This window comes from Schistocerca gregaria, chromosome 10 (genome assembly GCF_023897955.1).
Source record: "Schistocerca gregaria isolate iqSchGreg1 chromosome 10, iqSchGreg1.2, whole genome shotgun sequence".
Taxonomy (NCBI): domain Eukaryota; kingdom Metazoa; phylum Arthropoda; class Insecta; order Orthoptera; family Acrididae; genus Schistocerca; species Schistocerca gregaria.
The window spans coordinates 65235824-65261541 of NC_064929.1; the positions used below are offsets into that span (position 1 = coordinate 65235824).

The window sequence follows — 25718 nt, forward strand, 5'->3', positions numbered from 1 at the left end:
CTCGCAAGCGAAGAGGTTGGCAAAGGAGAGAAATTCGTTGCAGGCCAGTTCAAAATCGTCACAAGACCGACAACTTGGCTTATACACTGAAGAGCCAAAGGAACTGGTACACCTGCAGTATATCGTGTGGTGCCCCCGCGAGCATGCAGAAGTGCCTCAACACGACGTGGCATGTACTCGACTGTCTGAAGTAGTCGAGAAGGGAATTGACAGCATGAATCCTACAAGGATGTCCATAAATCCGCAACAGTACGACGGGGTGGAGATCTCCTCTGAAAAGCACGTTGCAAGGCATCCCAGATATGCCCAATACTGTTCATGTCTAGGGATTTTGGTAGCAGCGGAAGTGTTTAAACTCTGGATGTGTGGGGTGTCGCATTGTCCTGCTGGAATTGCTCATGTCCGTCGGAACGCACAATAGACATGAATAGATGCAGGTGATCAGACACGATACTTACGTGTCACTTGTCAGAGTAGTATCTGGCCGTATCAGGGTCCCATATCACTCCAACTGCACTCGCCCCACACCATTACAGAGCCTCCACCAGTTTGAACAGCCCCCTGCTGACATGCAGGGTCAATGGATTCATGAGGTCTCCATACCCGTACACGTCCGTCCACACGACACATTTTCAAGCGAGACTCGTCCGACCAGGCAACATGTTTCCAGTCATCAACAGTCCAATGCAGGTGTTGACGGATCCAGTAAAGCCATGTGTCGTGTAGTCATTGACGGTACACAAATGCGCCTTCAGTTCCCAAAGACCGTATCCATGATGTTGAATGGTTCGCATACTGACACTTCTTGATGGCCCAGTATTGAAACCTGCACCAGTTGGAGGGTTGCACTTGTGTCACGCTGAACGATTCTCTTCAGTCGTTGGTCCCGTTCATGCAGGATCTTTTCCGACCGCAGCGATGTCGGAGATTTGATGTTTTACCAGATTCCCGATATTCACGGTACACTCGTACCGGGAAAATCCTCACTTCATCGCTACCTCGGAGATGCCGTGCGCAGACTATAAGACTACGATCAAACTCACTTAAATCTTGATAACCTGCCATTGTAGCAGCAGCGACGATCTAGCAACTGAGCCATACATCTGTTGTCTTATATAGGCCTTGCAGACCACAGTGCCGTATTCTACCTGTTTAGATATCCCCGTATTTGATTACGCATGTCTATACCAGTTTCTTTGCCGTTTGAGTGTAAAAGCCTGGTGTTCTTAGGAGTTTCCTGAGAAACCTCAGTTTCGGGTACGAAAAGTACCCATTGTGGCGATGGCCACCTCTATAAACCTCAGCGAAAAGACTGATGACTCAGGAAAAAATTGCCGTTTAAGGACAGTCATACTTGCCACACACAATTCGACGATGGAATATAAAAAGAAACGGCGATGGGAGGGGGAAGGGGGGAGGGGAGGGGCTAGAACTCAGAGGTACTGTAGGCAAAGCGACTTCCACAGGTATGGATGCAGAACGTGGATCGCCTATTTAGTAGAAGATTTCATTATTGCGCTTTAGCAGTTCGTGAATCGCAGTCTGGCTAGAAACTGGGTGAGGGGCACGGCAAGATAAGTCGTCGCTGTTTCCCCACATACCGTCCACCTCGAGAGCAGGGTTTCTTATCTGATCTGTACCTGCGAATAACACACTTCACGAGCTGTGGGACACAGCGGTAAACAGCGAGATGTTTTTTTTTTAAATTGTGGTCTGTCATGGCAGGTAAGATAACACTACTTTGTCGGCGAGATAGCGAGTGGGTATACCCATCAAGGTCCAGCACACACAGCAGTGCTCAAGATACCAAGGATTGCACTCGGTGTAAGCCCTGATCTCCTCTATTACTGGCCGAGTGGTTCTAGGCGCTACAGTCTGGAACCACGTGACCGCTACGGTCGCAGGTTCGAATCCTGCCTCGGTCATGGATGTGTGTGATGTCCTTAGTTTAGTTAGGTTTAATTAGTTGTAAGTTCTAGGGGACTGATGACCACAGCAGTTAAGTCCCACAGTGCTCAGAGCCATTTGAACCATTTGAACCTCTCTAACTGCCATGCTCATACTAAATTTCTTCAGCATTATCTTAGCAAGTCTCATGGAACTTCACACAACACTGCACGGGACGTCAAAAAAAAAAAATGTTTTCTGTAGCGAAATATTGTACAAGGATATTCAATAAGTAATGCAATACATATTTTTTTCTGAAAGTACGTTCGTTTGATTCAGAATTCGAACGCACCATATTATTCTAGGGCGCCTTGTCGCGGTTCTCGCGGCTCCCCCCGTTGGAGGTTCGAGCCCTTCCTCGTGATGGGTGTGTGTGTTGTCCTTAGCGTAAGTTAGTTTAAGTTAGATTAAGTAGTGTTTAAGCTTAGGGACCGATGACTTCAGCTAATGGTTCAAATGCGTCTGAGCACTATGGGACTTAACTGCTGAGGTCATCAGTCCCCTAGAGCTTAGAACTACTGAAACCTAACTAACCTAAGGACATCACACACATCCATCCCCGGGACAGGATTCGAACCTGCGACCGTAGTAGTCGCGCGGTTCCAGACTGTACCGCCTAGAACCGCTGGGCGACTCCAGCCGGCGATGACCTCAGCAGTTTGGTCCCATAGTACCTTACCACAAATTTCCAAATTCCCCACCTCTTTGCCTGCAAAAATCTATTTTTCAACAAAATTTCCGTTCAGTGCGACGGCCTTACCACACCTTAATGAGAGGTCCAGTGCTCACATGCTAGCTATCTATGGATCAACATCTATATCTACATGGATACACTGTAAATAATATTTAAGTGCCTGGCAGAGGGTTAATCGAACCACCTTCACAATTCTCTGTTATTACAATCCGTATAGCGCGCGGAAAGAATGAACACCTATACCTTTCCGTACGAGCTCTGATTTCCCTTATTTTATCGTGGTGATCGTTCCTCCCTATGTACGTCGGTGTCAACAAAATATTTACGCATTCGGAGGAGAAAGTTGGTGATTGAAATTTCGTGAGAAGATTCCGTCGCAACGAAAAACGCCCTTCTTTTAATAATTTCCAGACCAAGTCCTGTATCATTTTCATTTTTGTGACACTCTCTTCCATATTTCACGATAATACAAAACGTGCTGCCCCTCTTTGAACTTTTTCGATGTACTGCGTCAGTCCTATCTGGTAAGGATCCCACACAGCGCAACAGCATGCTAGAAGAGGACGGACAAGCGTAGTGTAGGCAGTCTCCTTAGTAGGTCTGTTACATTTTCTAAGTGTCCTGCCAATAAAACGCAGCCTTTGGTTAGCCTTCCCCACAACATTTTCTATCTGTTCTTTCCAATTTAAGTTGTTCGTAATTGTAATACCTAGGTATTTAGTTGAATTGACGGCTTTTAGATTAGACCGATTTATCGGGTAACCGAAATTTAACAAGTTCCTTTTAGCACTCATGTGGATGTCCTCACACTTTTCCTTATTTAGGGTTAACTGCCACTTTTCGCACCATTCACATAATTTTTCTAAATCGTTTTGCAGTTTGTTTTGATCTTCTGATGACTTAATTAGTCGACAAACGACAGCGTCATCTGCAAACAACCGAAGACGGCTGCTCAGATTGTCTCCCAAATCGTTTATGTAGATAAGGAACAGCAAAGGGCCTGTAGCACTACCTTGGGGAACGCCAGAAATCACTTCTGTTTTACTCGATGACTTTCCGTCAATTACAACGAGCTGTGACCTCTCTGACAGGAAATCACAAATCCAGTCACATAACTGAGACGATATTCCATAAGCAAGCAATTTCGCTACGAGCCACTTGTGTGGTACAGTGTCAAAAGCCTTCCGAAAATCCATAAATACGGAATCGTTCTGAAATCCCTTGTCAATAGCACTCAACACTTCATGTGAATAAAGAGCTAGCTAGTTGTGTTTCACAGGGCCGATGTTTTCTAAATCCATTTTGACTGTGTGTCAATAGACCGTTTTCTTAGAGGTAATTCATAATGTTCGAATACAATATATCTTCTAAAATCCTGCTACATATCGACGTCGACGATATGTGCCTGTAATTTAGTGGATTACTCCTACTTTCGTTCTTGAATATTGGTGTAACCTGTGCAACTTTCCAGTCTTTGGTTACGGATCTTTCGTCGAGCAGACGGTTGTATATGATTCTTAAGTATGGAGCTAACGCTTCAGGATATTCAGCCCGCATCTCGTGGTCGTGCGGTAGCGTTCTCGCTTCCCACGACCGGGTTCGATTCCCGGCGGGGTCACGAATTTTCTCTGCCTCGTGATGGCTGGGTGTTGTGTGATGTCCTTAAGTTAGCTAGGTATAAGTAGTTCTAAGTTCTAGGTGACTGATGACCTAAGATGTTAAGTCCCATAGTGCTCAGAGCCATTTGAACCTTTTTTTCCGGCGTATTCCGAAAGGAACCTAATTGTTACACAGTGTAGACAAGAAGACTTGCTTTTATTAAGTGATTTGAGTTGCTTCACTACTCCGAGGATTTTTACTTCTACGTTACTCATGTTGGCAGCTGTTCTCGATTCGAATTCTGGAATATTTACTTCGTCTTCGTTTGTAAAGGCATTTCGGAAGGCTGTGTCTAGTAACTCTGCTTTGGCAGCACTGTCTTGGATAGTATCTCCATTGTTAGCGGGCAGAGAAGGCATTGATTGTTTCTTGCCGCTAACACACTTCACTTACGACCAGAATCTCTTTGGATTTTCTGCCAGGTTTCGTTGTGGAAACTGTTATAGGCGTCTCGCATTCAACTCCGCGCTAAATTTCCAGCTTCTGTAAAGGATCACCAGTCTTGGGGATCGACGTCGGAGCCAAAGTTTTGCTAAATCAGTAACCTCTCCATCGTCCGCGACCCGCGGAATGCATCCATCTTTGGACTCCGTACCGATGGTCCTTCGTTGATCTTTACGGCATTCTGTTAAGTGGCGAGGAACTCACCAGGCATTCTCGACTAGCAGAGGCGTCAACTTTTGCCGCAAGGTGCCTCATTGTGGTCTGTCGGCTTCGACCATAGAGTAAATATCTGTGGAGTGAGCACTGCGTTCTGCGCATGTCGTCAACATTAAACCAGGACTGTCACGTGTTTTCGGGACTTTTCTGTGCGTGTCTGCTTTCCTCAGAGTTTGAAGTTTATAATATCGAGAGTTTATGTTGTGTTTTCACTGTTTGTTGATAGGTTAATAGCGATGTTGTTGCTACGGATGCGAAGAAAAATATGTGAAAGGAGGGATAGTAACTTTTCATGGGTACTATGTTTAAAAATTTCAAGACTCATTATAATTAAGGCTTGATTCTGTAGACATAATTTTCTACGATTTTATGACTGTATTATAGATATTACGGCTCGCACAAAAGCTTACAAACAATCGCTTCCTCTCGTAAACTTGCTAGTGGAACAGGAAAGGTAATGCATAGTTGTTTCAGCAAACACTATCCTCCATGCATTTATCAGTGACTTGTCGATTATGTATGTAGATTTGAAAGACGGGAGACAGATAAATTCATGAGAATGGGAGTCTGTAATTCTCTTCGTATAATGTGTGTGTCCAAACCTTTTTGTTTCCTATAGTTAGTAGGAGACCATGTTAAGTGTATCTAGGACATGGAGAACGATTACATGTGATTCATATTTTAATTTCCTGAAGGATGAAGAACGAGTAAAGATGTGGCTCCAGAAAATACGGAGGAGTAATTTTGTCCCCACAAAATATTCCAAAGTATGTTCATCACACTTTGAAGAGGAATGTTTAGAAAGAGAAAAATTTGGACGTATGTGGCTGAAAGTAGATGCTATACCAACTATTTTTAATTTTCCGCAGCACCTACTACCAATTTCTGCATTCAGCTTAAATACATTTTCTGCACAAATCAAATAAAAAACACAATAGTGTAACCAACTATTTTTAATTTTCCGTAGCACCTACTACCAATTTCTGCATTCAGCTTAAATACATTTTCTGCACAAATCAAATAAAAAACACAATAGTGTAGCTAATTAAAGTACACATTCATCTTCTTTGGTGTAGTTTGCCTTCAATTTATTTTCTTCACCATTGGATTAAGAAGCGTAAAATATTAGGAAACATGTCCCCAAACTCTTTCGTTTGTGTCACTTTCCACTTCCCTTAATGGTGTTTTATGGGTTGACTGTCACATGACCAACTGTATTTGCTTTACAGTACATTTATTCTCCGATCGCCTTTTTTTCCCACTTCTTAATCAGTCTACTATTTATTTAATAAACTGAGAGCAAGTACTCAAAATGCGTTAAATAAACAGTTCAAAGTGTCACCAGTAAGAAAAATTGTGCTTTAGGTCGCAAAAATGAGAAAATAGATACGCAGAAATAGCAGAAAAAAAGGAAGAATAAGCAGGGATATAATCGTTAATGTGAGGCAAATTCGGTGTTTTTCGGACACTTGCAAAAGTACTAGCAAGCTGTCAAGTCGTTTTGCAAGACTACCTCTGCAATAATATACGTCAGGCTCTATAATACTATAAAGTGTCGAATGATATCGAAAACTACCAAAAATCGAGTGCATCTGAACTGTGAAACCTATCGCAAGGAAGCAGAATGCAATATCACTTGCCCTTAAAATTTACGTAGCTGGTTTATTCCCGGTATCAAATGGATACTGTTAAAACGTCTGCGTAACATTTGTTAATAATCCACGACACGTACGAAAAGAACCCGTCTGTACTAGGGATTAAGTGACATTCGAAATATACAGGGCGATATACGGACAAACACACGACGTCCCGAGAACACTTGACCAGAGCGGCAATGTATGTTGACAACACAAAACCTGTTCCGCGCATGTAAATGCTCACTGCAGAGATATTCGCTCTATGGCTTCGACCAATGACGTCTTTGTTTACTCATAAATAGTAATGTCTTTATTTTCGAGCCATAGATAATAAATAGGTTGTCTTCAGGGGCGAGGCGCCATCATTGTAAATTGAAATAAATGAATGTTTTTTTAACACATGGCTAGACATTGTGTACGATTTTTGTCGCTTGTATTAATTTAAATGATTTGTTCGTTACAATCCATTCGGTACCTATTTTCATACTTATTGAGTTTGAGATATTTTGGAAGAATTGTTTATCATTCTGGACAATTTTTACTTTTTGATTTTCTTTTGTAGCCGTGGATTCATCTATCCCTATGTATCTTGAAGACCCGAAGAACCGTCGTCAACTGCTGTACGGAATATAAATTTTACAGTTGTTGCTTTTTTACCCTTCGCTAGCACTAGTATAACTAAGATATTTTTCAGTCGATACTGTTACTATCGGAGGCGAAAAGAACGACGTACGAAAAATTATCTATGTAGGTAAACTAAAGATTAGGATACCAGTGCAGCAAAGACTAAAAAAAGCATACGTAACATTGTCACCCAGTACCTCAGTTGGCATCCTGTTCTTTCAGTTGACCCATATAGGGAGTGTCACTGAAATAATACAGGATTTGGGGTGGACATCATTAAAACAAAGGCGTTTACAATTGAGGCGGGATCTTCTCATGAAATTTCAATCACCAACTTTTTTCTCCGAATACGAAAATATTTTGTCAATACCGACCCACACAGGAAGATACGATCACCATAATAAAATGAGGGAGCTCGCACCGAAAGATATAGGTGTTCGTTTATTCTGTGCGCTATGCGAGATTGGAATAATAGAGAACTGTGAAGGTGGTTCGATGAAACCTCTGCCAGGCACTTAAATGCGATTTGCAGAGTATCCATGAAGATATAGATGTTAAGACGTATGCCAAAATGTTTATTGTTAAAATTTTCGAAGAAGTCTCCGACAAGGTGTTCCAACGGTGTTTCTCCCCAATCAGCCTCTCGCGGTTGTGGGGTTCTTCATTGATAGAGGTTGATTGATTTGGGGGAGGGGACCAAACAACGAGATCATCGGTCCCGTCGGATTAGTAAAGGATTGGGAAAGAAGTCGGCCGTGCCCTTTCAAAAGAACCATCCCGGCATTTTCCTGAAGCGATTTAGGGAAATCACGGAAAACCTAAATCAGGATGGCCGGACGCGGGTTTGAACCGACGTCCTCCCGAATGCGAGTCCAGTGTGCTAGCCAGTGCGCCACCTCGCTCGGTCGTGATAGATGCTGGCGGTTGTTATCGGCGAGAACATCGCTCCACCACTGTCAAAATTCTAAGAGTTTATTGTTAAATTATATCACGAATATTATAAAACGTAATGACTTCTAGTTAGACTTGCGAACTGTTCAGATGTTAACATTTACGAGTGTGTGTTGTATTGTGAAAAATAAAACACTTCATCGCTAAAATTCTGTTGTCGAAGTTTTTATTTGAGTAAGGCAGTGAAGAATTATTTTTCTTAACAATGACTATGCAATAACTCCAAGTTGAAACGCAATGTTGAGATGTACCGACCGCTACGGTCGCAGGTTCGAATCCTGCCTCGGGCATGGATGTGTGTGATGTCCTTAGGTTAGTTAGGTTTAAGTAGTTCTAAGTTCTAGGGGACTGATGACCTCAGCAGTTAAGTCCCATAGTGCTCAGAGGCATTTTTTTAGATGTACCGATAGCGTGAGACAGAGGCCTACTGAAACTGCTGACCACATTTCTCATAATTGAACCGTGTTTTCTGAAAAGTTTCGTAACAGGCAGTTCACGAAGTTGAAGTACACTGAATTTTTTCATGAATTTGATTCTGGGGCAGTTGTGAGGGAACGTGCCTTTGAGCCTTTGAGCAGTGCCGGCATGGTGTGATCTTCGGGCTCGACGGTAGTGGGGGCTAGAAAGGGGACAGCCGCAGAGCTGCGCGGCGCTGGGGAATCGGAGGCGAGCGTGGTTGAGCAGGCCGGGGCGCGACGCAGAAAAATGGTTCAAATGGCTCTGAGCACTATGGGACTCAACTGCTGTGGTCGTTAGTCCCCTAGAACTTAGAACTACTTAAACCTAACTAACCTAAGGACATCACACACATCCATGCCCGAGGCAGGATTCGAACCTGCGACCGTAGCAGTCGCACGGTTGCGCGACGCAGAGGTTGTGGTGTGTCTGACACGTTTGTAGGACCGAACCTGGCTTGTAGTGTGGGAACTGGACACAGCCACGTTATCCGAATCGAGTCGTGCCGCCCTGATTTGGATCTGTAAAGGATTTCACAAAAGATTTGGTGAGAATTGATTGTCATGTTTGTGGTGCGCATATTATACTGATCCATGGTTCCCAAGTATCGGCACCATGACTGGAAACTGTTGTCTTGCCAAGCAAAAGGTCCCCTCTGTTTAGTGCTATTTAAGTAAATACGTGTTGTTGTGTTTGGTTAAAGCTCTATCTGGATTTTGTGATGTGATACAGTCCGAGCAAGCGAGGTGTATTAATTGGTACTATAGCTGTTCGGAGTGGCGTACGGCATAAGCCAGTATGGTGAACCTGTAATATTTTTGCTGGTACAGTGAGCTGTGTGGACTTGTTATAGTTGGTTCAAATCACAGGCTTAACATTGAATCTGTACGTTCTGTGTTACCTAATTGTATTACTTGTAAACAGTGAAATGGTAGCCTTACTTGACTGTTCAAGTTTATCAGTATCCTGTTAAGAGGTAATTCAAATGAGCTCCCCAGTTTCAGTGAGCATATGTTAACCTACTAGTGTAGTTCGAATTCCTAAGCTGACTTGGTATTATGCTATTCGCCTTCGTAGTTTAAGGTTACGTCAAGGGCATTAGTTATTGATTCACCCTTGACTATTTTACACTCCTGGAAATTGAAATAAGAACACCGTGAATTCATTGTCCCAGGAAGGGGAAACTTTATTGACACATTCCTGGGGTCAGATACATCACATGATCACACTGACAGAACCACAGGCACATAGACACAGGCAACAGAGCATGCACAATGTAGGCACTAGTACAGTGTATATCCACCTTTCGCAGAAATGCAGGCTGCTATTCTCCCATGGAGACAATCGTAGAGATGCTGGATGTAGTCCTGTGGAACGGCTTGCAATGCCATTTCCACCTGGCGCCTCAGTTGGACCAGCGTTCGTGCTGGACGTGCAGACCGTGTGAGACGACGCTTCATCCAGTCGCAAACATGCTCAATGGGGGACAGATCCGGAGATCTTGCTGGCTAGGGTAGTTGACTTACACCTTCTTGAGCACGTTGGGTGGCACGGGATACATGCGGACGTGCATTGTCCTGTTGGAACAGCATGTTCCTTTGCCGGTCTAGGAATGGTAGAACGATGGGTTTGATGACGGTTTGGATGTACCGTGCACTATTCAGTGTGCCCTCGACGATCACGAGAGGTTTACGGCCAGTGTAGGAGATCGCTCCCCACACCATGATGCCGGGTGTTGGCCATGTGTGCCTCGGTCGTATGCAGTCCTGATTGTGGCGCTCACCTGCACGGCGCCAAACACGCATACGACCATCATTGGCACCAAGGCAGAAGCGACTCTCATCACTGAAGACGACACGTCTCCATTCGTCCCTCCATTCACGCCTGTCGCGACACCACTGGAGGCGGGCTGCACGATGTTGGGGCGTGAGCGGAAGACGGCCTAACGGTGTGCGGGACCGTAGCCCAGCTTCATGGAGACGGTTGCGAATGGTCCTCGCCGATACCCCAGGAGCAACAGTGTCCCTAATTTGCTGGGAAGTGGCGGTGCGGTCCCCTACGGCACTGCGTAGGATCCTACGGTCTTGGCGTGCATCCGTGCGTCGCTGCGGTCCGGTCCCAGGTCGACGGGCACGTGCACCTTCCGCCGACCACTGGCGACAACATCGATGTACTGTGGAGACCTCACGCCCCACGTGTTGAGCAATTCGGCGGTTCGTCCACCCGGCCTCCCGCATACCCACTATACGCCCTCGCTCAAAGTCCGTCAACTGCACATGCGGTTCACGTCCACGCTGTCGCGGCATACTACCAGTGTTAAAGACTGCGATGGAGCTCCGTATGCCACGGCAAACTGGCTGACACTGACGGCGGCGGTGCACAAATGCTGCGCAGCTAGCGCCATCGACGGCCAACACCGCGGTTCCTGGTGTGTCCGCTGTGCCGTGCGTGTGATCATTGCTTGTACAGCCCTCTCACAGTGTCCGGAGCAAGTATGGTGGGTCTGACACACCGGTGTCAATGTGTTCTTTTTTCCATTTCCAGGAGTGTATTTCAATGTTCGTGAAACAGGCTGTTATTTTATACATCGCAGTTATTTTACGTTCGAGGAATTGTTCCCCCCCCCCCCCGTTTCTCTGAAACTGTATAGTAGCGCGGTCTCTAAGACATTTTTTTTCAGTGTGTTGGGTCTAGCCGCCTCTGGTCCGGGTCCAGTGGGCCCCCTTCTGCTACTTGAATTAACCCGTGCCTATGTGACGTCACCTGTTTTCAAAATGTGTCACGAAGGGGCGTATCTGTTTGTATTTTATTTAGTGTTAAAAAAATTTGTGATATCCATTATTGGTCAAACTTTATCTCGTTATTGTAGTCTCCTTTTGGGAGCTTTACTGGGTATAGAATTTAATTAAGTTGCAAGCCACTTAATGCTTGGTTAAAGATTAATGTTGTTGTTTGAATAGGGCGGTGGCCCTTGCTTGAAACGGCCAAAGAACAGTTCAATAAAAGTGTTGTTGTGATAAACTGTGAATGTTGCTTATGTAGCCCTGCCCACGCGCTCAACAGCAATTGGCTATTAGGGTGGATTAACCGCCACAGCCGCAATAAGTGATTTCATTAATTTGAGAAAGGTACAAAGTTATACGTCAGAGTTTTTAAGAGTACTTTGCGAAAAATAATTAAAGAGCTTAATTATAAAAAAGTGCTTTAAGTCAATTTTGATCTACATAGTGAGTAAGAGATGAATACACTAAGCACATTCAGAAGTATGTAGGCTGCAGTAGGTACTGGGAGATGAAGAAGCTTGCACAGGATAGAGTAGCATGGAGAGCTGCATCAAACCAGTCTCAGGACTGGAGACCACAACAACAACAGTGAGTAATTATAGATGTTTTATAAGCTACGTACAGTAACTTCATCGTTCGTTTCGCAACATTTTAACTATTTCAGAAAATGGGAAGGTACTTTCAAATCTAATTACAGGCGCAAACCGCCGTTTAATCAAGTTACAGTGACTGAATACTGCATTTACGATAAGATGTGTTTGAATGTTGGGAGTTACTTGTTACGCTACAGCCACAGCTATTTGATAGGGGGGGGGGGGGGGGGTGGACTCTTGCGCTCGGAGCGGTGAGATACTAAACATTCACAACCACCCTTAGAATAACATTAACGTTTACTTACTTACTACCAAATTAACGAAATAGTTCTACATCTACATCCATACTCCGCATGCCACCTGGCGGTGTGTGGCGAAGAGTACCTTCTCCCTTCTATTCCAGTCTCGTATTGTTCGTGGAGAGGATTGTCGGTATGCCTCTGTGTGGGCTCTAATCTCTCTGATTTTCTCCTCATGGTCTCATCACGACATATTCGTAGAAGGGAGCAAAATACTGCTTGACTCCTCGGTGAAGGTATGTTCTCGAAATTTCAACGGAAGCCCGTACCAAGCTACTTAGCGTCTCTCCTGCAGAGTCTTCCACTGAAGTTTTTCTATCATGTCCGTAACGCTTTCGCTATTACTAAATGATCCTGTAACGAAGCGCGCTGCTCTCCGTTGGATCTTCTCTGTCTCTTCTATCAACCCTATCTGGTGCGGATCCCACACTGCTGAGCAGTATTCAAGCAGTGGGCGAACAGGCGTACTGTAACATACTTCCTCTGTTTTCAGATTGCATTTCCTTAGGATGCTTCCAACGAATCTCAATCTGGCATCTTCTTTACCGACTATCAACTTTATATGATCATTCCATTTTAAATCACTCCTAATGCGTACTCCCAGATAATTTATGGAATTAACTGCTTCCAGTTGTTGACCTGCTATATTGTAGCTAAATGATAAAGGATCTTTCTTTCTATGTATTCGCAGCACATTACACTTGTCTACATTGATATTGAACTCCCATTCCCTACACCATGCGTCAATTCGCTGCAGATCGTCCTGCATTTCAGTACAATTTTCCATTGTTACAACCTCTCGATACACCACAGCATCATCTACAAAAAGCCTCAGTGAACTTCCGATGTCATCCACAGAGTTATTTATGTATATTGTTTATAGCAACAGTCCTACGACACTCCCCTGCGGCACACCCGAAATCACTCTTACTTCGGAAGACTTCTCTCCATTGAGTTTGACATGCTGCCTTCTGTCATCAAGGAACTATTCAGTCCAATCACACAATTGGTCTGATAGTCCATATGCTCTTACTTTGTTCATTAAACGACTGTGGGGAACTGTATCGAACTCCTTGCTGAAGTCGAGAAACACGGCATCTACTTGGGAAACCGTGTCTATTGCCTTCTGAGTCTCGTGGACGTATAGCGCGAGTTGTGCGCTCCATGCATTAGTAAACTACCAAGAGACATGAATTATGGTGAAATACGTATTAAAGCAGCCGATCCGGCTGATTCAACGATATAAGCTTGAAGTTATTCATAAAGAAATGTTTTCGAGTATGAGTATATTCGCAGCTTACCCCACTGAAAGCTCCATACCCTTGCCCAAGGTGGCTTCCACCAACTCCCTCTCCCGGATGATGCGCTCCTCCCCTCCACCTACCCCTCCTACCAGATTTAATCCTCCCCTTCCTCACCTGTGTTTTTCCTCCAAGGCACCCTCTTCTCTGCCTCCTCGCTTCCTCCCTCCTCTCTCCTTCCCCTCCCCAGGCTCCCACCCCTCCCATACCCTTTCCCTCCTGTCTTCTCTCCACCTGGCATCCTTCCCCCCCCTGCCCCCCGGTATTTCCCTGTGGCAGCCCTCCCCCTTTTTTTCGTACAACAGATCTCCATCATTATCTGTCGGTGCCATTTTCCCATTCAGCTCCCTCTGGTGTCTGTCCTCAGCACCCCCATTCTTTGGACTCGTACTGCAAAGTCCTGGGCGTCAGCCTGGACCGACGCCTCACCTGGCGCCCCCACATTGATGACGTGCATCGAAAGGCGACAGGGTGGCTATGCCTGCTCTACCCCCTCTTCTCTCCCAGCCTATCGTGTTTTCAGACTGTACACCTCCCTTGTTCGTCCCATCCTTGAGTATGCGGCGGTGGTGTGGGCAATGCTGCCCCCACCTACCTCAGCCAACTCCCAACTGTCCAAAATCGAGCTCTCCAGCATACCCTCCACCTCCCTTACGACTTCCTTACCCACGAACTCCACATCCTGGCCGATGTGCCTCTCCTTTACTACCGCATCCTTTCTGCGGCCACTTGCTTCAATCACCAAATCCAGCACTCTCCCAGTCCCCTAATCCTTTCCCTGGCCACCCGCATCCACCGTCTGGCTAGCTGGCCTGACCTCCTATTCCGCCCCCCCCCCCCCCATGACTCACTTTCATGTCACTTCATTTTTTCATATCATAGCTTCATTTCATCACCACATCATGCCATCCATCCCTCCTCAACCACCCCTCACACCATCCCCACAGCCCCTCACTGTCGGCCTAATCACTACAGGCCCTTCCTGTTTTCACTTCTCCATGTGTCACTCTCGAACTTCTTCCCCCCCCCCCCCCCCGCTCCCCCCCCCCCCACCCCACACACACACACACACTTCACCACCTCATGACCGTCTGCCACCGCTGTCACCGACGCCGCCACGAGGACGAGGCCAGGAAATGGATGTTCGTTTTCATTTATCTCTTACTGTCCCTCCTGCTTACCTTTATTCTGTCATTTACCACTAACCTACCGGCTAGTCAATGGGCCTTTCGTTTTCCTCGCTCTCTCACTGTCACTTCTACTATCCTTTCATCTGTCATTACTAAATAATGCGCTGGCCAGCCAATTGGGCCGTTCGTTTTCCTGCTTCTTCTACTATCCCTCTGACTATATATCCAGGGTGTTACAAAAACGTACGGTCAAACTTTCAGAGAACTTTCCTCACACACAAATAAAAAAAATATGTTATGTGCAATGTGTCCGGAAACGCTTCATTTCCATTTTAGAGCTCGTTTTAGTTTCGTCAGTATGTACTGTACTTCCTCGACTCACTGCCAGTTGGCCCAATTGAAGGAAGGTAATGTTGACTTCGGTGCTTGTGTTGACATGTGCCTTTACAAGTACGACACAACATGTGGTTCTTGCACGATGGAGCTCGTGCACATTTCAGTCGAAGTGTTCGTACGCTTCTCAACAACAGATTCGGTGACCGATGGATTGGTAGAGGCGGACCAATTCCATGTCCTCCACGCTCTCCTGACCTCATCCCTCTTTCATTTATGGGGGCATTTGAAAGCTCTTTGCTACGCAACCCCGGTAACAAATGTAGAGACTCTTCGTGCTCGTGTTGTGGACGGCTGTGATACAATACGCCATTCTCCAGGGCTGCATAAGCGCATCAGGGATTCCGTACGACGGAAGGTGGATGCATGTATCCTCGCTAACGGAGGACATTTTGAACATTTCCTATAACAAAGTGTTTGAAGTCACGCTGGTATGTTCTGTTGCTGTGTGTTTCCATTCCACGATTAAAGTGATTTGAAGAGAAGTAATAAAATGAGCTCTAACATGGAGAGTAAGCGTTTCTGGACACATGTCCACATAACATATTTTCTTTCTTTGTGTGCAAGGAATGTTTGCCGAAAGTTTCGCCGTACCTTTTTGTAACACCCTGTATAAAACCAGGCATACCGTCATGCCACATATGCCCCCTATGAACTTACCATCCCATACCACCAAGTCTGAACGTGAAGCGCTAGTACTTCATCCATGCCGAGGTATAAGCCTCTCCATGTGCGTGCCTGCGTGCCACCATTGGGTTAGTGTTTCTCTTCGTCTTAGTGCAACGGTGTTTCTTCCTCAGTCGTCAGTACTCCTATGTTCACGTGTTCAACCATCTACGTTTGTGCACTGAGCTGAACTTCCCTGTGCGAGCAGTGCCTTCCGTGAACGACTTCATTTCTTTTTCATTTGTCTGTCTCCGGTTTTCATCTTACATGTAAATCTGGTTTTATGTCTTCATGCTTCTTGTGTGTGTTTTTTTCTGTGGCCGAAGAGCGGCATGGATAGTCTGCTGCGGGCCTACCTTTTGTAGAGGTTTAAAATAATAATAAAGAAAAAACGCTGAAAGCAAGGGAATATAAACATACATTTCACGCATGCGAAGCCTATGTTTCTGTTGTCTATTGTTATCGTTGGCATTTTCCATTCCACGTTACGCCTAGACACTTATTTGACATGACAGTATCAAGCATATATTGTACCGCTACATGATTGTTTTTCCTACTCGTCTCTATTAACTCAAACCTTTCCCAAATTTAGCGCACGCTACCACTCGTTAAAATAACTAGTAATCCTGTCTAAGTGATCCTGTATCCTTCTATAGTCATTCAAAGACTATACTTCCCCGTACGCTGTAAAATAATCAGCAAATAACCGCAGACTGCTGCCTACCCTGTCCGTCAAATGATTTAAGTACTCTGAAAAGGATTTTTCTGAAATTTTTTTTCGACCGTTTTCCTACCACGTGTGTTTATGTACCACGCCCACTTTTCTGTCACCCTCTGCATTCCCGGCGATATCTTTGGTTTCCACTGCTTAATAAGTCTGCGATCTCTAACATATTTGGGAACCAATACCGTATGCTTGTACGTTCGTGTGGTACCGTGAGCCTTCATCCATAATTCGCTGTGTATTATGTGAGAAAAGCGCAAATGAGTTTCGCAACGGCGATTGTTTCCAGATCCGTGGTTATTTGTGGACAGAAGTATTTCTGTCTCAAATTTGTGACGTTCAAACTCAGCATATGTTAAAAAATTCTGCATCAAACCGACATTAACGAAATTGGTCTGTAATTTTACGGGTACATTCTTTTACCTTTCTAATATACAGCAATCACCTGCACTTTTTTTTTCGAATCGCTTGGGGCTTTGTGCTGTGCGAGAAATACGAGCTAAGTACGAGATCTGTTCAAAAAATTCCGGAACTTTACTTTCGCGCCAATGGTTTGCTGGAGCGAAATACGGTTGGCATCCTTGCACTCGCCTGTGTTGAAGGGGACCACACCGTGGTTCAGGACGAAAAAAATCGATCTTCGGTTTTCAGTATATTTCGATAGATTAAGGTTTTATTTAAGTACTCTGAAAGGACTTTTCTGAAATTTTTTTTTTCGAACATTTTCCTACCACGTGTGTTTATGTACCACGCCCACTTTTCTGTCACCCACTTTTCTGCATATATTTTAGAATTTTATATCCCGTACATTGCACGTTAAGGATTTTTTTTACTCCCGAGTGTGTTGGCTATCCTTGGAATGCAACGGTCAGTATTCTTTTGTTTCTGCTGTTTGTAAACTGCACGCTTTCAAACACGCGGTTAGTTTTGTTCAAGTGTGATTGCGAGTAGTTGTTATACATACATTGCGGTGCTTGTTTATGTGTGTTTTGTTCTGTTTATTGAAGATGACGAAACGTAAAGGCATTTTGAAGAAACGATAATTTAGAGGATACAACTTCAGAAAGCTTTCTGTACAAGTGGTTACGTCACCTGGCAACGATGTTTCTAATTGTAATCTTCAACAAGTGCATCATCAAAAGCTTTCACCATTTCAAGAGAGTTACAACGAACTTACTCTAAGTGACGAGGGGTACACTAACATTATTATAGATCTGATAATATTAGTCCGCAGCTCGTGGTCGTGCGGTAGCGTTCTCGCTTCCCACACCCGGGTTCGATTCCCGGCGGGGTCTGGGATTTTCTCTGCCACGTGATGACTGGGTGTTGTGTGATGTCCTTAGGTTAGTTAGGTTTAAGTAGTTCTCAGTTCTAGGGGACTGATGACCATAGATGTTAAGTCCCATAGTGCTCAGAGCCATTTGAACCATTTTTTTAGAATATTATCAGATTTAATTTCTACATTTGTACAATGTAGACAGTGTGGTGAGTCACAGAGTGTGAAAATTCGTGAGAGTGCCAGTGGGAGAAAAGGCCTAGCAATTGCTTTGGATTTAATTTGCACTAAATGCTCAGCTGTGATTTCATTTATGAGTTCTTCAAAACCAGGTGCAAGTGGCCCTTATGAAATCAATACTAGATTAGTTTATGCCTTACGATCCATTGGCAATGGGATGGCTGCAGGGAGTACATTTTGTTCAGTGATGAACTTACATCAACCACCAAATAAATAGCAGAAACTGACTGCAGTATTAGAGAAAGCTGTATGTGAGGTCAGTGAGGAAAACATGAAACTGGGTGCTAGGGAAGCAGTGGAAGAAAATGATGGATGTTCGGATATTGTAGTTGCACTTGGTGGAAATTGGCAGAAAAGAGGACATACTTCTCTGAATGGAGTAGTGACTGCCACGAGTGTAGACACCAGTAAAGTGTCTAATTATTGCAAATGTTGTAATGTCAGGGAACATAAAGAACACAACTGTGTGGATAATTTTAGAGGAACAAGTGGTGGTGTGGAAGTTCATGGAGTACAACAAATATTTCATCGCTCTGTAGAAACAAGAGGCGTATGGTACACCAAATACTTGGGCGATGGTGACAGTAAGGCATACAACAATGTGGTGAACTCTAAGCCATATGGAGATGCCATTATTAACAAAATAGACTATGTAGGCCATGTTCAAAAACGTTTGGGAACAAGGCTGAGAAAACTAACTGTTAATATGAGAGGAAAAAAATTAGAAGATGGAAAATTGTTGACCAGACAGGGTCGGTTAACTAAAACTGAAATAGGAAACTTGGAGATATGCTATGGGCAAACAATTAGGAGAAATAAAGAAAATCTGGAGGCAAAGAAGAGACATGTTTGGGTTCATACTCTTCCATCAATTCTCTACTGATGATAAGCCATATCATGGATTGTGTCTATCAGGAGAAAATTCGTGGTGCAAATAGAATAGGGCTCAGGCAACTGGAGAATCTTATTCTCACCAGCATACTCTTCCTGCTGCTGTTATTACAGCAATTAAACCTATTTTCAGAGACTTGGCTCATCCTGACCTTCCAAGGAAATGTGTGCATGGGCAGACACAGAACCCAAAGGAATGTTTCAACAGCATAATTTGGAACCGCCTTCCTAACACTGTATTTGTAGGCATGCATACAATGAAACTAGGAGTTCATGATGCTGTTATTACATTCTGTTGTGGTAATATTGGAAAGTGTTGGGAACTTAAAAAGCTGGGAATTAATCCTGGTGAAAATATGATCACTGGGCTGCAACATTGCGATTAAATGAGGACAGCCGATGCAGGCAGGTCTGCATCTAATATGGCCACGAAAGCAAGACAAACATCAAGGAAGGTGAAAAAGAAGCTGGAAGACCTGCTAGAGTCCAAAGAAGGGCCATCATATGTAGCAGCACAGTTTTAATTAACTGTAAGTAACAAATTTCAAAAGTTTTTCTTTAAAGTCAATTTCCCACAAACTAAACTATCCAGTACATATGCCCCATTATATCATATATTTATCTATCATAGATAAATGAATGAAATTTTCAGAGTCTCTGCATCACACTAAAAACAACCGCTATTACTACATTCATTAATATTCCATTAGGAAGTTCACAAAAAATATTTTCTGCAGAAAGAAACTTAATATTTCTTGTTAATAAATTTAAAAAAGTATTTCATAAAACATCATGTAACATACAGTAAAAATATTAACATCCTGCATCAAATAGTTTTTTTTCAGAAATAGGTCAAATACTTGCCTAAATTAATATGGGTTAGATAGGCATGGTGTTGTCCCCTTAATGTGCAACTGCCGAAAGTTTTATTGTTGTAAATCTGTTGCTTAGTGATGTATTGAGTAGAACGTTGTGTCGCACAATTTGTGAATTTTGTGGTGGCAGTGTTAGAGGAGCAACGCATCTGCATTAAATTTTGCGTGGAACTCGCGAAAATCTTTACACCAAATGATGCAGGAAGTCTACGGTTAAGAGCGCTTAAGCTATACAGGGTGTTACGAATGGTTCACACTAGGGCCTATAACCAACCCCCCCCCCCCCACCCCTCCCCCAATGGAGTACCATATTACACTGGATAAAATGACTTCAGAAATCAGCGAATATATTACAGATTCAGAAGGACACCTGAGACTACGGAAGAAAAAGTGGGTTGATGAAAGTAACAGATCTGAAACGGCAACTGAAGATTTAAAGAACTGTGACAAGCGGTGTTTCCCAAATGTATATGTTTTACTTCAAATATTTAGGACTATTCCTGTCACCGCAAGCATTCCTGAGTGAAGCTTCTCTACTTTGAGACGAATAAAGACTTATCTGCGTAACACAATGGGGCAGGTGAGACTAAATGGATTGGCTCTTGCAAATATCCATAAAGAAAGAGATATGGACATTGAAAATATCATTGACATGTTGCCGCAGTGGATACACCGGTTCCCGTGAGATCCGGGAAGTTAAGTGCTGTCGGGCGAGGTCGGCACTTGGATGGGTGACCATGCGCTGTTGCCATTTTTCGGGGTGCACTCACCCTCGTGATAACAATTGAGGAGCTACTCAACCGCACAGTAGCGGCTTCGGTCAAGAATACCATCATAACGACGGGGAGAGCGGTGTCCTGACCCCACGCCCCTCCTATCCGCATCCTCCATTGAGGATGACACGGCGGTCGGATGGTCCCGATGGGACATTCGTGGCCTGAAGACGGAGTGATTATTCAGTAAAAAGGAACAGAGACGAATGCGCATGACAAATTGGGCAGAAGACGGAAATAACCAGTGAATTTTGTTACATATTTTTTTTATATTCATGTCAAGCTCAAGTTTCTAGACGTCACCTTCTATATCCAGAAAATTAATGAAAACTTATTTGTTGTATGTGGACCTTTTTTATGGTATATGTAATTTATAAAAGCTGCCATTTCAAAATAAAACGAAAAAAGGGTAGTGTTTAAGTTACATTCAAAATAGAATATTTATTACTGGTTCCGAGGATTATATTCCTTAGGTGTCTCATCGATAACGATTTTCGCGTAGACGTAAATTTGCAGCAAAATCGCTGTGTACGTTCGCTGAACTACCTTCACGTAGAGTACGACGCGATCCACATTTTTCGGATATTTTATGTAAGATTTAGAATTCCCCTTGTTGTTGTTGTTGTCCTCAGTCCTGAGACTGGTTTGATGCAGCTCTCCATTCTACTCTATCCTGTGCAAGTTTCTTCATCTCCCAGTACCTACAGCAACCTACATCCTTCTGAATCTGCTTAGTGTATTCATCTCTTGGTCTCCCTCTACGATTTTTACCCTCCACACTGCCCTCCAATGCTAAATTGGTGATCCCTTGATGCCTCAGAACATGTCCTACCAACCAATTCCTTCTTCTGGTCAAGTTGTGCCACAAACTTCTCTTCTCCCCAATCCTATTCAATACTTCCTCATTAGTTATGTGATCAACCCATCTAATCTTCAGCATTCTTCTGTAGCACCACATTTCGAAAGCTTCTATTCTCTTCTTGTCCAAACTATTTATCGTCCATGTTTCACTTCCATACATGGCTACACTCCATAACAATACTTTCAAAAAAGACTTCCTGACACTTAAATCTATACTCGATGTTAACAAATTTCTCTTATTCAGAAACGATTTCCTTGCCATTGCCAGTCTACATTTTTTATCTTCTCTACTTCGACCATCATCAGTTATTTTGCTCCCCAAATAGCAAGACTCCTGTACTACTTTAAGTGCCTCATTTCCTAATCTAATTCCCTCAGCATCACCTGACTTAATTCGTCTACATTCCATTATCCTCGTTTTGCTTTTGTTGATGTTCATCTTATATCCTCCTTTCAAGACACTGTCCATTCCATTCAACTGCTCTTCCAAGTCCTTTGCTCTCTCTGACAGAATTACAATGTCATCGGCGAACGTCAAAGTTTTTATTTCTTCTCCGTGGATTTTAATACCTACTCCGAATTTTTCTTTTGTTTCCTTTACTGCTTGCTCAATATACAGATTGAATAACATCGGGGAGAGGCTACAACCCTGTCTTACTCCCTTCCCAACCACTGCTTCCCTTTCATGTCCCTCGACTCTTATAACTGCCATCTGGTTTCTGTGAATTCCCCTTATGTTGTTAAAAAAGAAAAGAAAGCAAAAGAAATGCGATATGAGGGGTCTGAAAGGCAGCTGTTAACTGCTGGCGCGTTGCTATCTAGAGCCCTGAGTATGACAGAGAGGTGTTTTGGCCTTACCTTAATCGGAAATGTGGAGCAGGTATCTGTGTCTAGCCCGAAACCTCTGATCTCGCAGAGTGCACTGAGAGGGAGAACGTGCGAGGTCGGGTGATCGTAAACCGCGTGCTATCGAACCGAAATCAAGCCCTGGAGAGATAATTCGACACGCGACGTATTTTGATCGATAAGTGCGTAAGATCGAGCGCCGGGAGTGGGAAGTTGTGTGGAGATAAGTACTGTGTGCTGATATTGCGAAGCTTCGTGCTTTTCAGAAGACTTCTGACACCATCCTGAAAAGAGTCGCCTAATTAAATTGCGTACCTCGGTATTGCGCGTCGATACGCGACTTTGCCAGAAATAAGATATTTCTGAATTACAATGCAAAGTTTCTTCGGACATGCTTGAAAGCATTGCGGCGATTACAGCCGTTATGGAATACATTAAATGTGTTTGCAGTTGCGATGAGACGCCCATTAAACCCGCTGGGCAGAACAGGTAATAGGATTGTGGAAAGGGCCAAGGGTTGAGGTCAGTTTCTGCTTCTAATTGTCACTTATTGTAATTTAGCAACTCTTTTACGACTGAAGGCCTCCAACAATAAATCTTAACAAGACAAAAATCCAATTAAGATAGCAATAAAATAACTCAAAAAACAACACACACAAGGTGCAATATTAATGGCTGACGGCCACAAGTAATTTCCAAAATTTTAGAATATATTACCATAGACCCTTAAAGTCAGAAGGCCAACAAGAAATCTTTAAAAAAATACCAAAAATTGAATTAAGATAGCAATAAAATAATTTAAAACTCAAAAGACAACATATACAAGATGCAAAAAAAATGGCTTAGGGCCACAATTAAATTTCAAAACTTCAGAATATATTACCATAGACCTTTAAAGGCAGAAGCCAGCATATTTAACAACAAAAAATCTTACAAATCAAGAAGATAAAAATCCAATTAAGGTTGCAGTAAAATAATTTTTAAGAAACAACATTAGCAAGGAGCAATACCAATCACTGAGGGCCACAATCAAACTTCAAAAGTTCAAAATATATTACCATAATCTTTAAAGGCAGACGACTGCAGTGTTTAAGCTTGAAAGATAAATTTAAGAATTAATTTAGCAAAATTTTTAAGAAAAGAGAAAAAATAACCATAAGCCTTAAATTTAAAGTAGCTGAAAACGGATAATTAAACACTGATAGCACTCAGAAGGTCTCCAGGGAGGTCGGCCTGCCCTCGTTCACTTAGGTGAGACAGGTGGTGAGCCCAGCTATACTTGATCCGTCGGAACCCAACCAGGGGACAGCCACGGACCGACCGACAAAACGACTTGCTTCCCGTCAATCAGTACATGAGAACTCAAACCGTCAATGTTACAAAAGTGATAGTGTGTATTAGCTGTCAAAACTACACACCATGTTGGACAGCGACAACAGGTGGGGAAAGGACACTGCCTGAAATTACGTTAGAGGCCAGGGCAGGTAAACGGAATACTAATGTTTACTAGGTAGAAGATTCCGCTGGTACACTTGGATTTGAAAGACGGTAATGGTTAACTTCGCTCTAAAGAACACTGTCTGAATTTGCATCAGTGAATACTGACCCTACGACTTATCTTAGAAAATACATTAAGGAAAGTGAAGCCTACGTTTCTAGCATTTGCAGACTTAGAGAAAGCTTTTGACAATGTTGACTGCAATACTCTCTTTCAAATACTGAGGGTGCCAGGGGTAAAATACAGGGAGCGAAAGGCTATTTACAATTTGTACAGAAACCAGATGGCAGTTACAAGAGTCGAGGAGAAGCAGCGCTTGGGAAGGGAGTGAGACAGGATTGTAGACTCTCCCCGATGTTATTCAATCTGTATATTGAGCAAGCAGTAAAGGAAACAAAAGAAAAATTCGGAGTAGGTATTAAAATCCACGGAGAAGAAATAAAAACTTTGACGTTCGCCGATGACATTGTAATTCTGTCAGAGAGAGCAAAGGACTTGGAAGAGCAGTTGAAAGGAATGGACAGTGTCTTGAAAGGTCGATATAAGATGAACAACAACAAAAGCAATACGAGGATAATGGAATGTAGTCGAATTAAGTTGGGTGATGCTGAGGGATTTAGATTAGGAAATGAGACACTTAAAGGAGTTTTGCTATTTGGGGAGCAAAATAATTGACGATGCTCGAAGTAGAGACTGGCAATGGCAAGGAAAGTGTTTCTGAACGAGTATAGTTTTAAGTGTCAGGAAGCCGTTTCTGAAAGTATTTGTATGTAGTGTAGCCATGTATGGAAGTGAAACGTGGACGCTAAATATTTTAGACAAGAAGAGAATAGAAGCTTTCGAAAGGTGGTGCTACAGAAGAATGCTGAATATTAGATGAGTAGATCACATAACTAATGAGGAGGTGTTGAATAGGATTGCGGAAGAGAAGTTTGTGGCACAACTTGACTAGAAGAAGGGATCGGTTGGTAGGACATGTTCTGAGGCATCAAGGGATCACAGATTTAGTATTGGAGAGCAGCTTGGAGGGTAAAAATCTTAGAGGGAGACCACGAGATGAATACACTAGCAAGATTCAGAAGGATGTAGGCTGCAGTACGAACTGGGAGGTGAAGAAGCTTGCACAGGATAGAGTAGCATGGAGAGCTGCATCAAACCAGTCTCAGGACTGAAGAGCACAACAACAGCAAAATCAGTAATAATTAATTGCACGGCATGGTGGCTGAATCTCGGCAGTAGAACCACTCGGTGTTGCTCTCTGGAAAAACTCCCCAACAGCAAACCACCGAAGGCAACCACCACAACATGAATAGGCCTGTGTAGTTGAAACCACTCCTCAACCTAGGTCGGTGAGGCACGAAGTAGCGATCGGACAGCTCCACACACGCTCCCACACTGCGCAGGGACTGCCATCGGCCCCAGCCGACTGCACCACACAGAGAGAACTTCCCTGGTTCGCAAACAACTCACCGACTCCCTCAGAATGCCGACAACATCTAAAATAGTCGTCAGTGGAAATAACGCCAACTACACACACAACCTGACAAACACTTGCAGCCGGCCGCGGTGGTATCGCGGTTAAGGCGTTCAGTCCGGAACCGCGTGACTAGCGGTCGCAGGTTCGAATCCTGCCTCGGGCATGGATGTGTGTGATGTCCTTAGGTTAGTTAGGTTTAAGTAGTTCTAAGCTCTAGGGGACTGATGACCACAGGTGTTAAGTCCCATAGTGCTCAGAGCCATTTGAACCATTTTTTTTTAACTCTTGCACAATGGCCTGAACGATGCCCAACAGTAACTAAGCACGCACGAACACAAATCGGAAGTCGATGCGCGCGCGCACACACACACACATACACACACACACACACACACACATGAACGATCGGCGAGCCAAAACGCGTCATCCGGTAGGACGTCCAACCGACGATCCACCGAGACCGT

The 25718-nt window shown here is 43.8% G+C and overlaps 1 protein-coding gene across 1 annotated transcript in view; it reads right to left on the reverse strand.

The window, feature by feature from the left end:
- The window catches only part of LOC126293582 (aminopeptidase N-like), a 217492-nt gene extending 195132 nt beyond the window's left edge, over positions 1–22360 (reverse strand). The window contains exon 1 of the mRNA XM_049986857.1: positions 22292–22360. The gene's annotated coding sequence lies outside the window, so the exon portion shown is untranslated. The remainder of the gene's footprint in view (positions 1–22291) is intronic.
- Positions 22361–25718: the final 3358 nt, after the last annotated feature.